This window comes from Bos taurus, chromosome 20, assembly GCF_002263795.3.
Source record: "Bos taurus isolate L1 Dominette 01449 registration number 42190680 breed Hereford chromosome 20, ARS-UCD2.0, whole genome shotgun sequence".
Taxonomy (NCBI): domain Eukaryota; kingdom Metazoa; phylum Chordata; class Mammalia; order Artiodactyla; family Bovidae; genus Bos; species Bos taurus.
The window spans coordinates 34,846,765-34,870,942 of NC_037347.1; the positions used below are offsets into that span (position 1 = coordinate 34,846,765).

The following is a 24,178-nucleotide window of genomic DNA, read 5'->3' on the forward strand; positions in this document are numbered from 1 at the left end:
CCAGGTGGTAAGGAAAGCACACAAGAAGCCCCACAAGCCTCCTCATTGGCTCCCCCGACCCCACCACCAGCTCTGGACTTTGTTCCTCCCAGGGATAAAGTGCAGGCAATGCAAGATAATCATTCCAAAATTTTTGTGGGTCCAGGCCTTTCCAACTCTGATCATCCCTAGTGTGTGGCTTGTCAGGATCATGGTAGCATATTTTACTCAATAGACCTGAGCCCTTAACAGTCCTATTTCCTAAACACCAGCTTTTATGGAGTCACCAACAGAGAAAGGATTGTAGGGGAGAAAAGAGATGATTTTCTTTTTCCAGTGTTACTTCTGAATCCTTTTCCTTCTAGTCTTCATGAATCTTTCTGCTCACCCAAAAAGAAGTGGAGTCATCCTGCCAATTCCTCCCTAAGAAGCAACCACTTGACTTGCTCCACATGCCTGACCAGAAAATCTGAATATGTATGAGAAAGTGTAAACACCCACGTGGCTGGGACGTGGGAGAGCTGAAGGGTAGAGTCCATTCCTCTGTGTTGGCCAGATGATGTCTATGTCACAGTGTCAGTACAGGAAAAAAATGACATGGAAAAGGTAAAGGGATATTTTGGCTCTTCTTTTAAAACTCAAAGCAATAACATAGTCCCTGGCAGTCAAGGTTCAAAAAGCCAGCAACATAATTAGTCTGTTCAAGTCTCAGCAGTTCATACGGTTTAGAGATTTAAGGAATGGCACTAAAATGCCATAAACATAATCCAAAGAATAAAGTTTTGAGAACTGTTTGTTTTTAGTTTAGGGGTTTTTTGTTTTGTTTTGTTTTTAAAGAAAAGACACACTTGCCTTTATGAGTCTCATCATAGGGATTCCATTTCAGAACCTTGGGTTTTAGAGAAATAAATAAACAAAATTCCAAAGTGCACTGAGGTCTCGCCAAGAGGGGGCATTTAGAAGCTGATTGCCTCAGAAGTAAGCGGGGAATCGGGGCTGGGGGCACGAGCATTCACTCATTTTCATAGAGAGGAGGCAGAGGCCCATATGGTGTGACTTCTAAAGGACTATGGGGCATACAGCCTTCCCCCAAATCAATCTTCCATGCTTTGCTCCTGTTTTAAAAGTCACATTTTGTTTTAAAGTCAAGATTTTCCAAGTGTGCTTCCCGAAGCCCTGGGCTTCGTTATCAGTGCCTGTGGAGCTCTGGAGGATGCCAGATGGGTGGTCTCCCAGACCCCACTCTCACTCTGTTCCCACTTATTCCTATTTTATTTGTTTGAAATTTTTACTAGCAAATGAATTGAGCTATTTAGTTGGTAAGAAGGGTTTTACTAAGAAGTAAAAGCAAGAAGAACAATAACAAGAAAACTTCTGAGTCAAGTTGTCACTTTCAGCTGACAGTGTATGAACATGCCCAGCGCCGATGTGGATTAAGAACACAGGACACAGCATTCCCAAGAGTCACCGCAGCTCCCTTAGCAAAGAGCAGAGCTTTGAGGCTGGAACCCCAAATCTACAATATGATGGGGGTGCTTATGGGGGGAGGGGTGACTGGAACAGGTAAGGTGTCAAAAAAGGATGAAGAGGACCAAGGAAGGCTAAGCCCCAGGAAGTGACACACTTTAGGGACTTGGTAGAGTATGCAGCATAAGAACATGGAAATTTCCAGGGAAGGTGCTAAAAGAGGCAGAGGACACTGAAAAGTTATGACACATAATATCAAATGTATCAAATGAAAGATTCAGCTGATGCCATATAAAGAACCTCAGATATCAAGTGAGGGGAGAAGCTGAAAACCAAGATGCAAATTTCTAAGTAAATTGCATGGAATCAGGTACATGATTTAGGGCCTTCACCCACTTTGGGGCTTCCCTGGTGGCTCAGATGGTAAAGCATCTGCCTGCAATACAGGAGACCTGGGTTCGATCCCTGGGTTGGGAAGATCCCCTGGAGAAGGAAATGGCAACCCACTCCAGTACTCTTACCTGGAAAATTCTATGGATGGAGGAGCCTGGTTGGCTACAGTCCATGGGGTTCCAAAGAGTTGGACATGACTGAGCAACCTCACCACACCCACTTCAAGGGGATAAAGATTCCCCAACTGGAAATTAAGAGGGAGATTTAAGAGAAAGTTTTAGATAGAGAGGGGTTGCCCGGTGGCTCAGACCATAAAGAATCTGCCTGCAATGCAGGAGACCAGGGTTTGATTCCTGGGTCGGAAAATCCCTTGGAGAAGGGAAAGGCTAGGAGGAGCCTGGTAGGCTACAGTCCATGGGGTTGCAAAGAGTCGGACATGACTGAGTGACTAACTCAACACTTTTAGATAGAGAAAGCCTTACTGTGAGTTCTACCCTCCACTCTGGGACAAGGAGTGAGTGTGAGGCTGGCTCCTGCCTTGGAGTTTAGTAGGAGAGCTTTCAAAGGAGAAACTCTAAGAGAAACTGCTTCTGTTGCTGAGTTTGGGAGGTTCCTCTGACATATACTAAAGCCCCTCTGGTGCTCTGGAGGAGCAGAGAGAACTGTGCTTAGGAGATAACTTTGTCCCTCTTTGACTGCAAGTCAAGATCCGTGCTGCCTATAGCCAGGTGGAGATGTCCAGGGTCCTTTTATGTGGGATCCTACAGACATGCATAAAAGAACTTCTGCCAGAGGACAGGGAATTGGGTTGGAGAAGATCTATGCAAGAGGAAGCACCAGAAATTCAGAGGCTGAGGAATGAAGGGAACAATAGATCAGAGATGAGGAGAACTGCTGTCATCTGAAAGCCAAGCAGGTTGGAAGTCTAGAGGACCATCTGTGAGGCTCTGAAAACAAGAAGGCAGCTTACAGACAGCATAATTAAGTAGGTTTTTTCTTTCCTTTTTGTCTTTCCTCTCCTATCTTTAACCTCAAAGTCAGAAAGAATAGCTGTTGACCGATGAGAAAGATGAACGAAGAGGCAAGAAGTTCATCATATCCTTTTCTCCAAAGACAAATTTGTCCAGTTCCGGCTCTAGCAAATGGAGGACGTTTTATTTGTGAATGCAAATTGGAGTTAATTAACATATTATGACTGAAGATCTTAATTTCTGAAATAAGACTTAAGAGATTGGGGGTCTCATTTTATAAAATTAGAATGACCAGAAATGTCATTATGCTTGATAGTTTTCTTCCACAGGCAGGAAAACAATATCTTCCCCAATGAGTTCATCTTAAAGTGGCAATCAAACAAAAATGCCTTTTAATGATAAGCCCATAAACTAGGCTTGTTTACAGAACCAGTTAAAAATGATTATAGGACAGAGTTGATCCCACCCTCATTTTAATGTCCCGGGCAGGTCTTCACACAGAGCTGAAAGGTAGCCATACACTGTGGTCAGGGGAACAGTGATAAATAGAAGGATCCAGGGAGGATCTGGAAGGTTGGGTGTATGTTTGCTTGTTTGGTGTCTTTTAGTTTTTCCTTGGGCTTCCCTGGTGGCTCAGTGGTAAAGAATCTGCCTGCCAATGTGGGAGACATGTGTTCGATCAAGAAAATCCCCTGGAGAAGGAAATGGCAACTCACTCCAGTATTTTCGCCTGGGAAATCTCATGGACAGAGGAGCCTGGTGGGCAACAGTCCATGGGGTAGCAAAAGAGTCAGACACCACTTAGCGACTAAACAAAAACAACAAAATTTCCCTTGCAGAAGATTCTTGCAGAGCATTCAGCCTAGGAAGTCTTTTGATTTCACCACATGGCAGAATTCTGCATAAACTCCACTTACTACAGTAAAAAGAAGTCTATCTTATGTATTCACACCATACACATGATATAGCTATATATCATACCATATACCCATCTCTCTCTCCTATTTATATTTGTTTATAGGAAAATGAACCCTAGCCCTAAAAGTCCTTCTGTTTTCTTTCTTTAATTTTTTGGGAGGGGAGAGTAGTTTGTATCCTTTCAAAATATCAAGTTGGTCCTTATTTGCTTCTCTCAGCAAGACCATTCACAACTCAATAATGGGAAACACAGTCACAGAACAAGAAAGAAAAGAAAAATTAAACTCAGGAGAAAAAAGATATGGATTCATAAGACCAAAACAATAGGCATTCTAAAACAACCCAGCATTGATTAGGTGCAGCAGGAAATAGGGCTGGAATAATGGCTCAAGAATTACAGGAAAGAATCCCTTCCAGGTCTTTTAGCTAAGAGCAAGTATAGTATCTGTTCTTACCAGCTGTATCATCTATCTGAGGACAATACAGTAAATGGAACAAATTTTTGGAGCAGGGAATTGGAATAGGAGCTTACTTAACTTCTCTCTACACATACACCTGGTATTCTCCAGAAATGGTGCAACTCCCTGTCATAACAACAGTTGCAAAATGTAGATTTTGCCTTCCTCACATTTTTTCATTTCTTTGTTCCTCTTCAGCACTTGCAAGTGAGGTATTAATTTTTCTCTGGAGGTTTCATGCAGCTTTGGCTCCACCCACTATACTGTCACAGGGAGGATTTGGTTTCTTTTTCCTCCCTTTTTGGCCTCACATCTGTGACTTGGGGGCTTCCCAGGCAGTACTAGTGGTAAAGAACCCACCTGCCTACAGATGCAGGAGATGTAAGAGATGAGGATTTGATCCCTGGGTGGGAAAGATCCCCTGGAGGAGGGCATGACAACGCACTCCAATAATCTTGCCTGGAAAATCCCATGGACAAAGGAGCCTAGGAGTCCACAGTCCTAAGGGTTGCAAAGAGTCTGACCCGACTGAAGCAACTTAACATGCACGCGTGACTTGGAGCCCATGGGTTGCTTTCTTTTGAGTATGGCATTGACCTCCATGGATTTTTAACCAAGTGTTTGGTGAGTATCTTCATTATTACCACCCTTTGGTTTTATTTGGTTTAGTTGCTAAATTGCGTCTGACTCTTGCTGACCCCATGTACTATAGCCTGCCAGGCTCCTCTGTCCATGTTATTCTCCAGGCAAGAACACTGGAGTGTGTCACCATTTCCTTCTCCAGGGGATCTTCCCAACCCAGGAATCGAACCCGGGTCTCCTGCACTGCAGGCAGATTCTTTACTGACTGAGCTACGAGGGAAGCGCTCTGCCACTGCTCTCATTGACCCAAGGCCTTTATTTCAGTAGCTCTCAGAGCAGCAGCAACCCCAAATCCAAGAATTAGTTTTACCCATTTTGTGTTAGATGGCATCTCTAGGTAACCAGTGCTTCAGCTACCTTCCAGGCTCCATGCTCTTCACCAATTCAAGCCTGACCATCAGATGTTTACACCTTCAATGGTCTGCCCCTTCCATCTTGCCCTTCTGGGTACCCTATGCCTATGGTCACAAGGAGCCAGGCTCTCCCAACCCTTTCACTTTTCCAGTCTCTTACCCCATAAGGCTCTCTATATTCTCTTGGACATCTTCTTCAACCCTGCTCAGAATTCTGAAATCTTGTTCTTCATCCACTCTATTCTCAACTTCCTTCTCTTAAAAAAAAAAAAAAGAAAGAAAGAAAAGAGTTACAGGAATAAAATATCTGAGAACCCTGTTTCCTTGGGGTTTTAGGAAGCATTTCTAATGAGCTGTTTTATTCATAAAATAATTCATAACAGTTTATCTGAACAGTGCCTGATAGTCTTCTGGAAAAAATGTCTAATTCTATCCCTTGACCCACAGGGGAAGAGCTTGCATGTCATAAAAATTGAAGGGAGGCTTGTGCATTTCTGGATCCAAGAAAAACAAGAGTGGCATTGATTAGTGTTGGCCCAGGTTTCCACCTTCTTACAGACAACACTAAGGTGCGTTTACTCATTGATGGCTTAGTAAGAGACAAGAGTTGAAGTCAGTGGTAGTTTAGAGGAAAAGCTCAGTCTCCAGCCCATTACTAGCTGGGAGATGGCAACAAAGTCATTTAACCTCTCTAGGCCTCAGTGTCCTTACTTTAAAGCAAAACTGATACCAGCCCTAACCTCATAGGAGTTTTATGAAGATTCAACAAGCTAATGTTGATGTGGTGACCATGGTAAAGAACTGCTCATCTTTTATGTTGGGTGAATTACTGATGAATAACCCCAGCTTTTGTTGTTTGGGATCCACTATCATTTATTCCCACAAGGCTGCTCCCAGTTAACAGTCAAGCACAACACTGGTACCAATGCAGATCACTTGAGCTATAAGACCTCTGGCCCACAAAGGTGACTTTGGCTTAAAGACTCCCATTGACTTGGCAGAACATTGGAATTGCATTGCAGCTTGAAAAAATCTCTTCCTATCCAGTCTTCCATCCTCCCTATCTTCTTCCACAAGCGTCAGATAATCACTGTGGTAAGAAGACTCCTGCCACTTTCTTCAACCTCCTCTTGTTTACCTTTCACATGTTTTTACCCACAATAAGCCTTTTTGTTTTTATCCAATCTTAGTGTATACAAACACAGTTGGTAAAAATCAACATCTAGTGTACAAAGATACACAAACATATACAGTTATCTCTGATATGTAGTACTTGCTCTGTAAATAGCACTTTTATTATTAACAAATAGAGTGATTGGTAGCATAAACTTGGGAATTCAGAAAAAGGAAAAATCATTTCAAACCAAGACATTCAGAAAGGTTTTGTAGGTAAGATAGATTTAGAGCTAGCTGGAAGAATCTCTAAAGTAAGATTTGTTCAAGATGGGGGTCTAGGAGAAAGAGGAGATAATAAAAGAAACACAGAGGGACTTACTCAGTGATCTAAGTGGTTAAAACTCTGCCTTCTAATGCAGGGAATGTGGGTTCAATCTCTGATCAGAGAACTAAGATCCCACATGCCATGGGGTGCAGCCAAAAGGAAAAAGAAACACAGAGAGTGGCTGGGAAATGGAGATGCTTCTAGATTGGCAGGAGTGTAGGGAACATGTGCTGCTGTAATTCTGTGCAAGTCTAGAAAAGTAGGTTGAGGATAAACTGGAGTGGAGTTGTATGAGTCAGTTGTGTTGTTATACCAAGCAAACCCCAAATCTCAGTGGCTTACAACAACAGACATTTGTTTCTCATTTGTGTTGCATATTGGTGGCTCTTATGGCTCCATATCATATGTCTTCTCAACTTATTCTTTGACTCAGCCTGAAAGATCTGTTCTTCCTTGAGAAACCTGGTTTCCCCAAGGCAAAGGACTGGCAGAAACATACGATGTCTTTCGAAGCTTCTGCCAGAGACAAGACCTATGTCATGTCTGCTCGTATTCTATTGCCCAAAATAAGTCATATGGCCACGCCTGACATCAGTAGAACAAGGGATACCCCTCCAACGCAGGAGACACTAAAAGTTGCATTGCTGTGGATGAGGATATATAGTCCTCTCTCAGGAAAGGGGGCTAAATAGTTGATAACAAGAAATTGTTCTACCACAGGTGAGAAATTATTCAGTTGACCATACATCAACATTTAATATCTTTTAGCAGGCCAGTGAGATCATCAGGGTGGCCTGGATATGAGATGAAATGAAGGAGTAGAGAAGAGAGTAAGACTGTATTGAACCAGGTAGGAGACACAGACAGGCAGGCTAATGTCATGACAGCTGGTATTGACTGTGGCTTCTCTTCTGGGACTCAACTCTCTTGTCTTTGTTCTGAGAACTACACAAGAGGATGGAGAGGAAAGTCACCTGTTAGGACAAGGAACAATGAAGTCACTTTCTAAGTATCTAGATAAAGAGGGGTGTAGGGCCAATTCTCAGGATAGGCCTCAGAAAACTGTGAAAGAGAAATCAGATTTATCTTCAGAGCCCACTCTCCTTGTACCTCTCCTTTCACAGGACCCCAGTTTCCATCCCTATGGAACAAGCCCCAGCTCACAGTGCTCTCCTTTGTCCCCAAGATGCCCAGGTGTCCCCACCTGTGATCCCTCACAGGCCCTCCCACACCCTCCCAAGTGACTCCCACTGCCTCTGGCCTGACCCTTCTGCTTCAACCCACCTTCTTCCAAGGACAACTTCCCAATCACTAATGTCATCCCATCCTCAGGGCCTGGCTAGGCAACTGGCTAGCTGTTCCCTTCAAAAACACAGTTCACTATAAAACATTACTTTACTACTAATTTTTTTAAATTTATTTTATTTTATTTTTTAACGTTACAATATTGTATTGGTTTTGCCATATATCAACATGAATCCGCCACAGGTATACACGTGTTCCCCATCCTGAACCCTCCTCCCTCCTCCCTCCCCATACCATCCCTCTGGGTTGTCCCAGTGCACCAGCCAGGTGGACAACTTCACCTCCAAAAAGCGGTCTCCTATATAAGCCAGTTGAAGAAGATATTCTTAAGCAAGGAAACCAGTTAGAAGCAGTTCTGAAACCAGATCACACAGGCAAGTTCTCAGTGTGTTAGCATCCTAGCACCCCATCTTGGCCCCTTCTTAGCAGACTATGTGGAGCGCATCACATATAATTTCTTGGTCTGCACAGGGTACAGTTAGATGATGTCAAACATTGCCTTCTATTATCCTGCATATATGCGTGCATGCTAAATCACTTCAGTCATGTCCGACTCTGTGCGACTCTATGGATTGTAGCCCACCAGGCTCCTTTATCCATGGGATTCTCTAAGCAAGAATACTGGAGTCAGTTGCCATGCCCTTCTCCAGGGGATCTTCCTGACCCAGGGACTGAACTCTCATCTCTTACATCTTCTGCATTAGCAGGTGGGTTCTTTACCACTAGCACCACCTGGGAAGCCCATCCTACAAATGCATTTTAATGAGAGTAGCAGCTTCAGAGCCAGGGACCAAGGCCTGAACATTCCAGAACCTATTACACAGTATAACCTAATATAATGATCATGCTGTGTGCTACAAAACTGCTGAAGGGTGGCAGTTCTCTTGCTGTAATCCTCACACACATGGACAAACTTTCTAAGTCACTATTTTTGATGGGAATAGAAAGGAAGGTCATGCTAGAGAAAAAGGTGACTCCCTGATCTGCCCATGATCCTTCCTGGTGGCTCAGTGGTAAAGAATCCACTTGTCAATGCAGGAGACATGAGTTCAAGCCCCAGGTCAGGAAGATCCCCTGAAGTAGGAAATGGCCACCCACTCTAGTATCTTTGCCTGGGAAATCCTATGGACAGAGGAGCCTAGAGGGTTACTGTCCATGGGATCGCAAAGAGTTAGACATGACTGAGCGACTGAACAACAGACGAGCACCGGTTTATTAAGTATGTGTGGGCTCATCTTGAGATGCAGGATCCTTTTCATCCACCAGAACATTAGAGTGCTGGTTGAGACCATTCAATATTAAAAAAAATAAATCAATCAACTCAATGATTCTAACATCTGCCCCTTGGGTGAATAAATAACCCGGCACCTTCTCACCAGTGGCATCAGGTCACAGGGTAATCTTCAGTACACCATCTCCCACAGGCACAGAGGAGAGGCAAAAGCCTTCTCCCACCACAGCTTCCAGATTTTCCGCTCTCAACAAGCAGTGCGTCCAGTTGGACCTGAAAATACATCGCCTGCTGCCAGTTGCTCCTGAGCCACCTCTGAAGTCGAGGGCCAGCTCTCCACTGAGCAAGGCTGAAAGCAAGTCACTTGGAGGCCTGTTTCCTCCGCAGCCCCACTGCCACATCGGTGCCCCCCACCCCCGCCCCCGCCCCCGTGCCTGGGACTCCGTGGGACTCCTGGCACCAGATTCCCTTCCACAGCGGAGACGGTCAGTCACCGCTCCTACCACCGGTGAGTTAAAAGGCATCTGTTTATGAATAAATTTTGCCAAATGTGAGTGGAGTGCGGCGACGGAAGAGGGCAAGACAGGGAAAGTTGTGCTGAGAGAGACTGGGAGGCTTGGGGCTGACTTGGCAGATGACAGGTTTTGTTACAGATTTTTATTTTTTTTTTTTTTTTTTTTTTATCTTCTTTTTTTTTTTTTTTTTTTAATTCTTCCAATTTTATTTTATTTTTAAACTTTACATAATTGTATTAGTTTTGCCAAATATCAAAATGAATCCACCACAGGTATACATGTGTTCCCCATCCCGAACCCTCCTCCCTCCTCCCTCCCCATAATGTTGCTTTAAGAACAGAATAGAAAGCCAAGCCAAGAAACATCAACAGTAAGTTTTCTTCCTTTCCACCCCCCACCCCCACCCCCTCCCGCAAAAGATATGCTGAAGCCAGGTTTAATTTTATGTCAGGAAAGAATTCCCTCCTGAGACTTCCCTGGCTGTAGTTCAGTTGAGGATAATGTTTTCCAGCCATGTTTCCAGAGTCTCTCAAAGACTGAAAGGAAAACGGGCAATCTCGAAGCCTTTGCTTTGAAGCAGCAGGGGGCGCTGTTATGATAAAGAAACCGCGGGTGGTTTCTTCTTGGACGGAGGTGATGACTGAAATTCCGGCAAGGTTCTCTACCTTTTCTTTTCAGGACCAGGGAGTACCTAAAGAATAAAATATTTACAGATGCTAGCAAATTTTATGCCTCTGATTTTAATGCAAAGACTTCATGTTATATTTTACATCAAAAGGGAAGAAGTTCCAGCATCTGCAAGACATAAAAGTATTTCATGATTACTTCCATCACCGTGTAATAAAGCATATCTCATACAGTTATTGCAGTCCCAAAGTCCCCGATAGAAGTGGATGTTTAGAATTGGACTTCCAAGGCATAAAAAAGAGCCATTGTAACCACCTCGCCAAAATCCACCTACCCTTACCGTATAAGATATATCAATGCTGCCCAGACTACTTCTGTCCAGTAATACTGGTTTTTAAATTATTGGGCCCATTTAAAAATTAAGGGAGAGGTTGGGAGGCCACACTCACTGATTATCATTAGAAACAATATTTGCTCTGTTTCTTACCAGGTTGTTTTAAGGTCCTACATTAAAACACACAGTGGGACTTCACACACAGTCAAGGAGTAAATGACTGTTACTACACATATACTGTACTACCTGTAACTGTGTTATTATGAATGTTAATGCATTTTAGCTAATTCTCATGGCCCCCTACCTCTGATTACTTATTTCATTCTAGCATCAACAGAATCCTTATGCAGAAAACCTTCTGGAGCTAAAATTCTACAATATCTCATACACATTTCTGTGAGTGTTGCTTATACATTGTTAAGAATATCTCCAGGAGTAGTAAAATAGGCTTCTATGGGAGTTAGTTAAGGGAATGCTGAAGTTCAGGGAAACAGTCCCAGAGAAGAGGGAGGTGATGGGGAATTGGCTGGAACATAAAGGATTTAACAGGAGAAGAAGCATCATTCATGGAGGAAGTTGAAAAATCAGAAGACCTCTCCAAACATGTATATAGGTAATATAATACCCCCAAGGGCTTTCCTGATGTCTCAGAGGGTTAAGAATCTACCTGCAATGCAGGAGTCCTGCGTTTGATCCCTGGGTTGGGAAGATCCCCTGGAGGAGGGCATGGCAACCCACTCCAGTATTCTTGTCTGGAGAATCCCCATAGACAGAGGAGCCTGGTGGGCTACAGTCCATGGGGTTGCAAAGAGACAGACAGGACTGAGCAACTAAGCAGAGTACAGCACATACGACTTCAAAGACTAATATTATATGGTGCAAGGAATTCTATTACAGCAGACTGCCTCAGATTTTCAGAGTGAATATGGGAGGATGACCTGAGAAAGCAAGAAATTGGTCAGAAAATAGACTTAGACTAATAAGGGACTGGCAGGAACAGAGTCTACAAATAAGAACGATGCAATATATATATATGTGTATATATGTGTGTGCACATATGTGTGTGTGTATTGCTTGTGGCAACTCCAATATTCTTGTGTGTGTGTGTGTGTGTGTGTGTGTGTGTGTATTGCTTATGGCAACCCCAGTATTCTTGTCTGGGAAATCTCATGAACAGAGGAGCCTGGTGGGCTGCAGTCCATGGGGTTGCAAAGAGTCACACACAACTTAGTGACTAAACAAACCACAAAAAACGGAGGTGTGAAATTGTTGAGGGAACAGAGACAGAGTTAAAAGTAGCTCAAACATGGCCTAGTCTTCCCTCAGAAGAATTGTGAGAGAAATTACTCTTAATATTCTCTAGTATCATGAAATACTTTGCATTTCTGCTCTAGAGAGAACAAACATATCAGCTATTTCCAAATATGGATGGCTTACATAATATATCTCCTAATATATGAATCAGCAGAGTTCTCAATGGTTCTGGAAAGTTTCAGATAATCCTGAAACTGGTTAGCTACTCATTCTAAACTGATCTGAGTAGGAGCTGCCATACATCTTCACTTCATTTTTATATTGTGAGCCCCTTTGGGTATTTCTGCACGTCCTCCATGGGTACCTCTGACCATGTTCTGATCCCCAGAGGGTTCAGTAGGGACATTAGTGAATGGTGCTACCTGTCAGATTTAGTGATTAATCAGTGAAGGAAGATTTGCTTTGATATCAGTTTGGGGTTGAATTTTGGTTGAACTTTGTGCACAGCGTCTATGAATTTAAATGAGTTTCCACATGAACCTACTTTAGAAAGCAGTGGTAACTCAACAAGAAACATAATCCTCTGTGTTTCTCAATCGTTCTTCCCAATTGTACAATATCAAGTATTAATTCTCTACTGGGTAGTAGGTTTCCTCTGGTATCCGAGGCAATGTCATAGTTTTCCAGTTGTTTTCAGATATTAAGGGCTTCCCTGATAGCTCAGTTGGTAAAGAATCCTCCTGCAATGCAGGAGATCCCAGTTCGATTTCTGGGTTGGGAAAATCTGCTGGAGAAGGGATAAGCTACCCACTCCAGTATGGCAACCCACTCCAGTTACCCTTGCCTGGAAAATCCCATGGACAGAGGAGCCTGGTGGGCTGCAGTCCACGGGGTCACAAAGAGTCAGACATTACTGAGTGACTTCACTTTCACTTTCCAGTGCGCTTGGGCTTCCCTTGTGGCTCAGCTGGTAAAGAATCCGCCTGCAGTGTGGGAGACCTGGGTTCAATCCCTGAGTTGGGAAGATGCCCTGGAGAAGAGAAAGGCTACCCACTTCAGTATTCTGGCCTAGAAAATTCCATGGACTGTATAGTCCATTGGGTCACAAAGAGTCGGACGCAACTGAGCGACTTTCACTTTCAGATATTAAGCCGCAGTCCAGCCATTCATTTATAGTTTATCTTCACCTTCTACCCACTGCCAATCCAAGTATGAACTGGTGCCCTATCTGAGGCCTATTTCAAGGGTACCACCACCTTGTGTCCCCCTTCTAGGATTACCCTTCAGGGGTGTTGAGCTGAGAGGTGCACAAGGAATTGGAAGAACACCAAGCCAACCAGATACCACCATAATGTCTCTGTCCTCATGAGTGCTCCTTCTCTGGACACAGCCTGGCCATTGATGTCCACTGTGAGGCAGGCTCCAAATTCTGACTCTGGGGGCTAGAGGTATGAGTTCTTTGAGATCCAATGATTTGAGAAGTTGGAAATCCATTTTCAGCTCTTGTCACTGGCCATGTACTCCATTGTCTTCTGTAGCTGGAGTGTGGTGGGGAAACTGTCTTGGAATTGGGGCGACTCAACCTCAAATTCATTCAAACCCGCATCCACTTGACCCACAGAAATTTCCTTTCTTGGCCATTAAACTGAGTGCCCCAACACTGTCCCCTCCCTCTAGCCCTTTCACCAAGACTCATCTTCCCTGCTCCCATGATAAATTCAAGTTCTTTTCCTCAGCAAATGCCCAGCTGGAGGACCAAAGGATACAACAGTCTTTATGAATAATTCTCTTAGAATCCCTAAGGAGGTTTTTAGGGATAAAGGCCAGGTATCCCGATTTCCATTCCCCATGAGAAGGGAGTTGCCTCTCATCTCATACACACTCTATTCTACTGACCCTTGGGTTTACCTCCTCACTCCCTAGCTGCCAGTTTTTTAGCGTAGCAATGTAGCAGAGGGCTTCCCAGGTGGCTCAGTGGTAAAGAATCTGTCTGTAAAGCAGGAGACACAGGTTTGATTCCTGGGTCAGGAAGATTTCCCCAGGAGAACGATATGGCAATCCCTTCCAGTACTCTTGCCTGGGAAATCCCATGGACACAGGAGCCTGGCGGGCTACAGCCTTTGAGGTCGCAAGAGTTGTACATGGCTTGGTGACTAAAGAACAACAAAATGTAGCAGATGGAGGCTGGTAGTAGCTGGCCACACTTATCACCTCTTAGGAATGTTGAGTCTGACTCCAGTGTCTGTCAGTGCAGTTACTGAGTTCTTTCTCTGTCCTTTCCCTTGAGTCTTAGTTGCCAATCTCGGGTGTCCCACTGATAGAACAAAATGGAAGTAAACAAAGTTCTTTGGAAGAAAGAAAATATAGAGTAAACATAAATACTTAGGACAGCTATTTGGAATCATTTGGGCCATTCTTAAGAGTTTTCATTATTACCTATTACAATAGCTTCATTTTCATTTAACCAATAAGAACCAAATGTTTATCACAAGTCAGACATAATGATAGACTTTGACACTGCAGAAGAGAAGACATAGCCCCTGCTCTTTCAGAGTCCTTCACTATTGTGTAATATTTACAACACAGCATCCTGATGCTAGTGTGAAGATAGGTTAAGGCCGCTAACAGCAGACAGAGGACATGCTTCTCCAGAAGTCGGGGTAGATTTCAAAGAAGAGACATTATCTGATGTGGCTCTTGAAAAATGAAAGCCATCAGTCATTAGGTAGGAAAAAGAAAATAGGGGAAAACATCTCAAAGAGAGATAATGATGGCATGTGCAATGACAAAGACTCAGCACATATGCCTTTGGAGGGTGTGCTAAGTCGCTCAGTCGTGTCTGACTCTGTGGCTTTATGGACTGGGGCCTGCTAGGCTCCTCTGCCAGTGGGATTTCCCAGGCAAGAGTACTAGAGTGGGTTGCCATGTCTTCCTCCAGGGGATCTTCCCCACCCAAGGATGTTCCCCAAACTCTCATCTCCTATGTTTTCTGCAATGGCAGGCGGGTTCTTAACCACTAATGCCACCTGGGAATCCTTTGGGGTGGAGTGATACCAAAAGATGGGCCTAGCAGAGCCACTTGAATCTAAACTGCAGGTGGCTTTAGATTGTCTGTTAAGGAGTTTCGGGTTTTTCTGCATGTGAAATGGGAAATATCAAAGGTTTTAAAGCAAAGGGCCAACTCAAAGAATGTCATGTTCATAATAAGTCTCTGACCTCAAAGTAGACTAGGATAAGAAAACAAGGAGTTAGGAAACAGTTGTGATCACCTGGGGGGAATTGAGTGCCTGAACTCTGTGTGCAGTGTCAGGAAGAAAGAGAAGGAACAGATAGGAGAAAACTTTCAGAGAAGAATGGAATTGAGAATGACTCAGTGATTTTAAGCTTGGGTGTCTGGGTACATGGAAATAGTCTGCTAAGATAAGGAGGAGCACAGGAAGATCTGGCTGAGGAGGAGATAAGGGTGCAGTTGGGGACATGTTACACTGGAGATGAACTGTGGGAAAGCTAGGAGGTATTTGGGCAGGAGTTCAGGAGAAAAGTCTAGGTTAAATGTGGGAATAATTGGTGAGCAGACGAGGCTTGAGCCTAGCTGAGTGACTGTGAGAATATCCAGTGAGAATATGTAGAAAGAGAGCAAGATGCAAAGGATAGAACATTTAAAGGGCCACAAGGAGTGAGAAGGGAGTTCTGGAAAAGGGGTAAGAAAAAAATCATTAAGAGAAGAAATTAGGACACAGCCTCTCTCAAAAGGGAAGGCCAGGGGAATGTCAAACAAGACAGAAGTAGTTCCAGTGTTAGATGTTAGATAAAAGTATGCAGAATAAAAACCAAAAAGAAATGGTTATGAGATAAAGAAATTGCAAAGTACTGGGGTGATGCTAACTTTAAGCAGACCATGTTTTTCTTATGTTTAGATAATTGAAAGGAATATCTTAAAATAGGTGTTTTAGAGAACTTTTAGCTGTCTCTTGGATCAGAAATCTCTGGAAATGCTGATTTTTCCATAGACCATGAAATGTGCTTATATCCTTACATTTTTTTCTTTAGGATAAACATTTTTTTAGCAAATAAGCAAAAAAAGGCATTTTTTCTGTTTGTTTGTTTTGAAGGGGTAAACTATATATGAAAATGGCCATAACTGAAAGAGTTGGAAGTGATAACAGCAATTTTTCTCTGTAGGAAAGGAAATAACTTAGATTCAGGAAAAGTAGCTTGCTGACAAGGCAGTCAGTCACATGGCTCCCTGAAGGAAGTTAAGAGACTGGTTTTTTAAGGTCATAGTTCTATGAAAAGTGCAGTTGAGGTTCACATGAATAAAGTATTCTTTGGTTATAATGAGTGGACGGTCAAAAAAAAAAAAAATCCAGCAGAAACACAAAAGGCTGAGGTAGTAATGCCTCTCTCCATTCTACAAGCTTAGAAATGTCAAGTCAGATTATTTGCTGAAAGAGTAAACATCTTGAAATATGGTAAGAAAATGCATAAGTAGAATTTATTTAACATTTTATTTCCATTCTCTGCATGTAAATGCATATTTTCTTGAACAAAACATCAAAAGTAAAACTTTTGCAAAAATATAGCATTCTCCTTTTGTGAAGTCTTGGATCAAAGGCTCATCATATAAATATACATTATGTTTTCTTATATTCGTGTAATTCCCTGGTGGCTTAGACGGTAAAGCGTCTGCCTACAATGTGGGAGACCAGGGTTCAATTCTTGGGTTGGGAAGATCTCCTGGAGAAGGAAATGGCAACCCACTCCAGTATTCTTGCTTGGAAAATCCCATGGATGGAGAAGCCTGGTAGGCTACAGTCCATGGGGTCGCAAAGAGTCGGACACGACTGAGCAACTTTACTTTCTTATATCCATAGATAACACATTGTCAAATAAAAATGATACCTTTAGGTTATTGCTACTTAAGACAGTATCTTGTGATATATATGGACTTAAAGAGGATGGAGGAGAAAGGAGATATTGATAAAATTAATTAAATGCCTACTGCAGGCATGTGCTGAAAATTCTGGTAATATTCATGACAAGCTCTGTGAGTTGTGTCCAGTGCTCAAAGAGTTTGGGTGTACTCCACTTTGGCACAGGTCTTCTAAGCTCCCCAAGCCTTACTCTGTTTATTCAGTCATAATGCAATTATCAAAGACAATGAACCCATTCTCATTTTGAGTCAGGGATAACTGGGATCTAAGAATAAATAGGGGTTTCCCTTGTGGCTCAGCTAATAAAGAATCCACCTGCAATGCAGGAGACCTGGATTCAATCCCTGGGTTGGGAAGCTCCCCTGAAGAAGGGAAAGGCTACCCACTCCAGTATTCTGGCCTAGAGAATTCCATGGACTGTATAGTCCATGGGGTCACAAAGAGTCGGACACGACTGAGTGACTTTCATTTCACTTCAAGAATAAATAGAGATGGACAAATTAAAAGATTATCTTGGCACCTCACTATGGATTGCTTTGTCTCTCCAGGTTTCATCTCTTGACTCTCTTTTGGAAAGCAAGCCTGTTTAATAGTCATAAAGACACGGGAGTCTACCTAGATAATTTGCCTTTTCCTTGAATTGTACATTCTTTTATAACCTCAGAGATTTATCTATGCCTGCATTCTACCCAATGTGGAATCTGTCTGACACTGTGAAGCATCTGAATCAAATATCTAGGCCTAATCACCACACAGACTTGAGTTCCAATACCAGCCCACTTTCACCAATTAGCTGTAAACTGAGGCAAGTTGGTTAACCATTTAAAGTAAAATTGGGATGATTAAAATTCCTTCTTTGGGGGACTAGTATCAAGACTAAATGTGATACTATTTTTTATAACATACTTGGTATAGTGCTCTGACCTTAAATGATAGTTGGGAGAAAAACAGACTGGGGTTCTTTCGGTTACCTGGAGCTTATCTTTTTTAACTATTTATTTTGTATTCAGGTATAGCTGATTAACAATGTTATGACAGTCTCAGGTAACATCAAAGGGATTCAGCCATGCATATGCATGTATGTATCTTCCCCCAAACTCCCTTCCCATCCAGACTGCCTGGAATTCGTATTTTAAATAATAGTCTTTCCCATTTTCAAAATGTCATCATGTTATAATGCCTTTCCATCGATCAAGCCAAAATCTATCTTATTCTTACTTTTTCCCACTAATTCTGTCCTCTGGAACACCATGAAATAAATCCAGTTTTCAAATATTTCCATTTCATTCAATACTGAACTGTCCATTGTTGAGGAACCAAATGAGCAAGACATAATTTTAGGCTCAAATAATCTCAGGTAATAGAGGAAAGAAGATACATAGACAAATAATATACCTTCACAGTACACTATTTAAAGTGTGTAGGGGTCCAGAAATATACAGTGTGCATTCAATTATTATACAAACAGAATATGCATAAAGGACAGGAAGAAATTAATTATTGGAACACAAAGATAGAGATGAAGCCTGTGCTTGAAAAAAATTTGTGGGAGAGGAGTTGTGCTATGCTCTGAAGGATGTGTAAGACACAGGAGCATCCTGAAGGAAACTGCATGTGCAGAAACACGCAGGCAATGTTCAGAAAGCAAGGGGCCATGCAGTGGACAATGGGCATGACTCTGTGGTGTCAAGCGATATTGTGGTCTATACATGCACGAAACATCAGGGTAACCTGAACCAAACCAATGCTTCTCGTATAACTGTTATAGTTAGTAACACAGTCATCATTGTGTATTTTCTTCATCCATCAGTATTCACAGTACAAAGCTAACATAGATAGTCACTGAAAATCATTCATGTTAAAAAAAAAAATCTTACATGAAAAGTTCGGGACATACCAGGTCTAAGTACAGAGTAATTAGTAGAAGTGAGCCATTTTTTTTTTTTTTTTCCCAGCTGGCATAGTTGCCTCCCTTCCCCTTTCATTTATTCAAGGACACCATGCTGGAAATTTGCCCAGATTAACTTTCTCCTTACTTCTACAGCTTTCTCATTAACCAAACAGATATGCTGTGACTTCTCCCAGTCTGGAAAACAGTTCACCTCAACACTGCTTCTACCTCCAACCAACTACTTTCTACAGGGGAAAAAAAAAAAATCTTAGGAAAGAAAATGGTGTATGTATATAGTCTCCATTTTCTGTTTGAGTTTTTTTTTTCCCCTGTGGGTTTTGCCTTCAACACACATCTGCTGTCTGACTGCATATCACGACACGTACCACTACCATTCTAGCCCAAGGCATTGTCATGTCTTTTGGATCCCAATAGTTTCTGACATGGTCTTCCCATTTTGGGTTTTTTTGTTTTGTTTTGTTTGTTTTTTGCCATTAGTTTGCTCTACTTTATTTCCAGCGTAGCATCTGGACGTGATTCTGCTCAAGCATATGTCAGATCATGTCATTCCTCTGCTCAGAACCCACTGAAGCTTTCCATCCCATTCAGAGTGGAGAGTGGCATTCTCTCCACAGTAATCTCTCAGGACCCATGCTCTTCAGCCTCATGCTTCCATATCATTCCTTGAGCTTCCCAGACTTGTCTCATTTCAAATAACTGTGTGCCATATGCTTACTTATCTGCTGGCAAGTTTTCTGTTTTCAGAATGATTTCTATTGCTTGTAATAGGTTGGTCTACAGTGAAAACTAGTTCTCTTTGTGATTTGAAAACACAGTCTACAAACTCCATTATTAAAACACATTTATTTTTTAAAGTGTATCCCTAATGCTTTACTAATTTTTTATCATGTGGACCCTTTTCAGCTTTCATCCTCTTAAATTATCTTTATTGTTGTGCATGCCTAACACCTCCCTTCTACTTGAAGGTCTCTCCCACTTTTTCTTCAGAAGTACTGGTCCTTGGAAATAGGTCCACCCTCCATGAGTGCTCTACAGTCTCAGTCACTAGATCGTCCTCTTCAGTTCCCAGCCCTTCGGCAGTTCACAGAATTCTGTCTTTGGTCCTCTGCTCTTTGTACATATTCAGTCTGGGAAATCTCATCCTTTCCCTAATGCAGATCTCCAACTATACACTGAGTGCTCCCAACCTGAACTCCAACTTCCCTCCTGAGCTCTGTTCCCAGTTGCCTTCCAGCCAGCTGTTTCAATACGTTCCAGTATTTTCATCATTTCATTTCAGACTTAATACATCCCAAATTGGACTCGTTAAATTTCTTTGCAGTTAGCTTTTCAAGCAAGTCAAACTGTCAGTAAATGCACCACTAGCCATCTAGACACCATTTTACAGATCTCCAAGTCCTTACTTCTCTGCCACATTCCTTTTCTTGCAGAGATCCTTAGAAGGCATCTTTCCAAGCCCGCAGTCTGCATCTTTGAACAAAACAGTGTGTGTAGCTTAACACAAATATATCCCTAAAATTAAAAGCTACATTCTGTGTCCAACAGAACAGTCTTCGGCACCCTAAAATGATAGATGTGGATTCTGAATACCAAAAAATCTGGGTTTATAGTCTGGCATTGCCTTTTGTGGCTTTAGGAAAGTTAGTAAGCTTTCTTGAATCTCAGCTTTCTTATCTGCCAAGAGAGATAATAATGATTACTTCACACATTCTTTGGGAAGATTAACTGAAATAAATAATATGCTCACCCCTAGTGACACACTGATACTTTTAAGAGACACTCAAAATATTTAATTTCCTTCATTCTCTCCTATCAAATGAGGCAATTATACTGGCTTAAAAATTCCTTTGCTCAAATATGTTTGAAATGTGATACCATCCCTTAAAGAACAGGTTGTAAAAGTAGTTCAGCTGTGATTTAATATTGAGAAAGTCAAGCAGAGGGAGTCAGTTGAAGAATGTAATTCACCTGATTCACAAGCCACCTGATGTTATCTGGAAGGTACCAGTGATCTTTTCCATGACATCTTATTACAAAATGGTATGTTCTCTTTGTTCTGTTCTGTGGAGTGATGGGTATTTGTTCTTAGACTAAGATCATTGGAATTCTCCAAAACAAGTGAATAGAATTAAAGAAGCAGATTGGTAGTGATTTAAAGCCTAGATTCTGAGTAGAGCTGCCAAAATTCAAATCCGCACACTAGCTATGTAGTCTGAGGCCAATTACTTGATTTCTCCATGTCTCAATTGTACTGTAGTGTTGCTGTGAGGATTAAATAGTGTAAAGAATTAAAGGACAGAGGAAAGATCCATTTAACACAGCACTAAAGAGCCACTGATAAAGAATTCACTTGCCAAGGCAGGAGACACAGGTTTGATCCTGGGTTGGGAAGATCCCCTGGAGAAAGAAATGGCAAACCATTCCGGTATTCTTGCCTGAGGAATCCTACAGACAGAGGAGGCTGGCAGACTATAGTCTTCGGGCTATAGTCCATGGGGTCACAAAGAGCCGACAACTTAGGACTAAACAGCCACAAATGAGCCACTGAACACATGCCCTCAGGGAGTGAGCAAAACCTGGAGGTTTCTTCCATAAGAAGAGAGCAGGATTTCCCTGCTTTAAGGGAAATACCAGAGTTATTATTAAACAGTAAGTATGACAGTTGACAACTTTAAGACATCTAAGAGTTTTTAAATATTGATTTTAAATACTGTTCTATATAATCTCATTCTTTAGGTTCTGAAGAAAAGTCAAGTTTCTTATTTAGTGCATAATTTAGAGCACTAAATTTAGGTTTTTTAGGGCAAAGCTATTCTGTACTAAAAACCCATGTTATTTTTATTATTTCTTTCCATCCCTCTTTAACATTCACACACAGAAACAACCTCGTCCTTGGACCTATGCTTCCATTAAGGAACACCATTATTCACTTCACTGCAGTTGTCATAATAATGTGTATGGTCCTAAAAAGAAAGATGTAACCCAGATAGGGCTTGAACTTCCTAAGTTTGTATTTTCAAACCTATGAAATAATGGCAAGTATCACAAGCAAGGAAAGAGACTACTGCTGATTTTCAAGAATGATTTTAACTGGATAATGATAACCAACTATACTGCAATCACCATGATCCTTTCACCATTAGCTTACTATAAAACATTTCACTGTCTTCTCTCCAAAACTCCCTTCTTACAACAAACTCTCCTACTGACTCTCTAATGACTCACCACTAGATTCTCTTTTGGCTACTGTCTTCTCACTAAGGTAAAAGAATTACACTCTCTGAAGTATTTGCATTATACCTCCACAGAAACCCAGATAAAGTTGGGGCATGGAATTTTAGCATCCAGTAAATAATCTCAATTCCTGACTTAACTGAGCATGTTAGGGACTATAGAAATCAAGCTTGGAAAATCGGTTCTATCCTCTATCTACTCAAACAATCATTTTCACCATGTAAAAATACTCCTATCTTTTCTGTCACTACAACTTTACTATGAGGTAGCCACTAAAATGGGAAATAAAGTCCAATTTTAGTAATGGCACCCCCCAGGTAGATCAGAGCTACCTTGAGCAAAATTAATTAATTGTTTTGTGTCTCAGTTCAGGAAGCAACAGTTAGAACTAGACATGGAACAACAGACTGGTTCCAAATCAGGAAAAGAGTACGTCAAGGCAGTATATTGTCACCCTATTATTTAACTTAAATGCAGAGTACACCATGTGAAACGCTGGGCTGGATGAAGCACAAGCTGGAATCAAGATTGCTGGGAGAAATATCAATAACCTCAGATATGCAGATAACATCACCCTTATGGCAGAAAGTGAAGAAGAACTAAAGAACCTCTTGATGAAGGTGAAAGAGGAGAGTGAAAAAGTTGGCTTAAAACTCAATATTCAGAAAACTAAGATCATGGCATCCGATCCCATCGCTTTATGGCAGATAGATGGGAAAGCAGCGGAAACAGTGAGAGACTTTGTATTTTGGGGCTCCAAAATCACTGCAGATGGTGACTGCAGCCATGAAATTAAAAGACGCTTGCTCCTTGGAAGAAGAGTTATGACCAACCTAGACAGCATATTAAAAAGCAGAGACATTACTTTGCCAACAAAGGTCCATCTTGTCAAAGCTATGGTTTTTGCAGTAGTCGTGTATGGATGTGAGAGTTGGACTATAAAGAAAGCTGAGTGCCAAAGAATTGATGCTTTTGAACTGTGGTGTTAGAGAAGACTCTTGAGAGTCCCTTGGACTGCAAGGAGATCCAACCAGTCCATCCTAAAGGAAATCAGTCCTGAATATTCATTGGAAGGACTGATGCTGAAGCTGAAGCTCCAATACTTTGGTCACCTGATGCAAAGAACTGACTCTTTTGAAAAGGCCCTGATGCTGAGGAAGATTGAAGGCAGAAAGAGAAGGGGACAACAGAGGATGAGATGGTTGGATGGCATCACTGACTCAATGGATATGAGTTTGAACAACCTCCAGGAGTTGGTGATGGACAGGGAGGCCTGGTGTGCTGCAATCCATGGGGTCACAAAGAGTTGGACACAACTAAACAGAACTGAACTGACCTTCCTCATCTGAAAATGGGTATTGAACAATACTACCTATATCATCGGATTATTGTGAAGATGAATTGATGTAATTTATGCATAATGTCTGGGACAGTACCTTGCATACATTCAGTGCTTAATAAATTACTATTGGAGAAGGCAATGGCACCCCACTCCAGTACTCTTGCCTGGAAAATCCCACGGACGGAGGAGCCTGGTAGGCTGCAGTCCATGGGGTCGCTAAGAGTCGGGCACGACTGAGTAACTTCACTTTCACTTTTCACTTTCATGCATTGGAGAAGGAAATGGCAACCCACTCCAGTGTTCTTGCCTGGAGAATCCCAGGGACAGGGGAGCTTGGTGGGCTGCCGTCTACAGGATCGCACAGAATCGGACACAACTGAAGCAACTTAGCAGCAGCAGCAGCAAACTACTATTACTATTGTTATTTAGTTTCCCAGGTGGCTCAGGTAAAAAATTCTTTCCAGGTAAAGAATCCACCTGTCAGTGCAGAAGCCACAGAAGACTCGGGTTGGATCCCTGGGCCGGGAAGATCCCCTGAAGAAGGAAATGGCAATCGACTCCAGTGTTCTTTCCTGGAAAATTCAATGGCCAGAGAAGCCTGATGGGCTACAGTCCATGGGGTCACAAAGAGTTGGACACAACTAAGCAACTGAGGACACACACAGTATTGTTATTGTTTCCATTTTATTCAATTACTGAAAATAAAGCAAACTAAGACAGGAGCAATATGGAATGCCAGGATATATGAAAACCTTCAAATGTATATGTTTTAAACAAGAGTCCAAGCTACTCAGCTAAAGAAACCTGAAATCTCTGCAAGCTGTAGTAGTAAAGCTCAAAATCTAAGTACAGTGAATACTGGACAGGA

General features: G+C 42.1%; 1 long non-coding RNA gene and 1 pseudogene across 1 annotated transcript in view; one reads left to right on the forward strand and one right to left on the reverse strand.

The window, feature by feature from the left end:
* Positions 1-4,134: 4,134 nt before the first annotated feature.
* LOC112443045 (uncharacterized) lies at positions 4,135-4,313 on the forward strand (annotated as a pseudogene).
* Positions 4,314-9,844: 5,531 nt separating this feature from the next.
* LOC112443037 (uncharacterized) overlaps positions 9,845-24,178 on the reverse strand; it is a 41,303-nt gene continuing 26,969 nt past the window's right edge. The window contains exon 3 of the long non-coding RNA XR_003031320.2: positions 9,845-10,468. This is a non-coding gene — a long non-coding RNA (uncharacterized lncRNA). The remainder of the gene's footprint in view (positions 10,469-24,178) is intronic.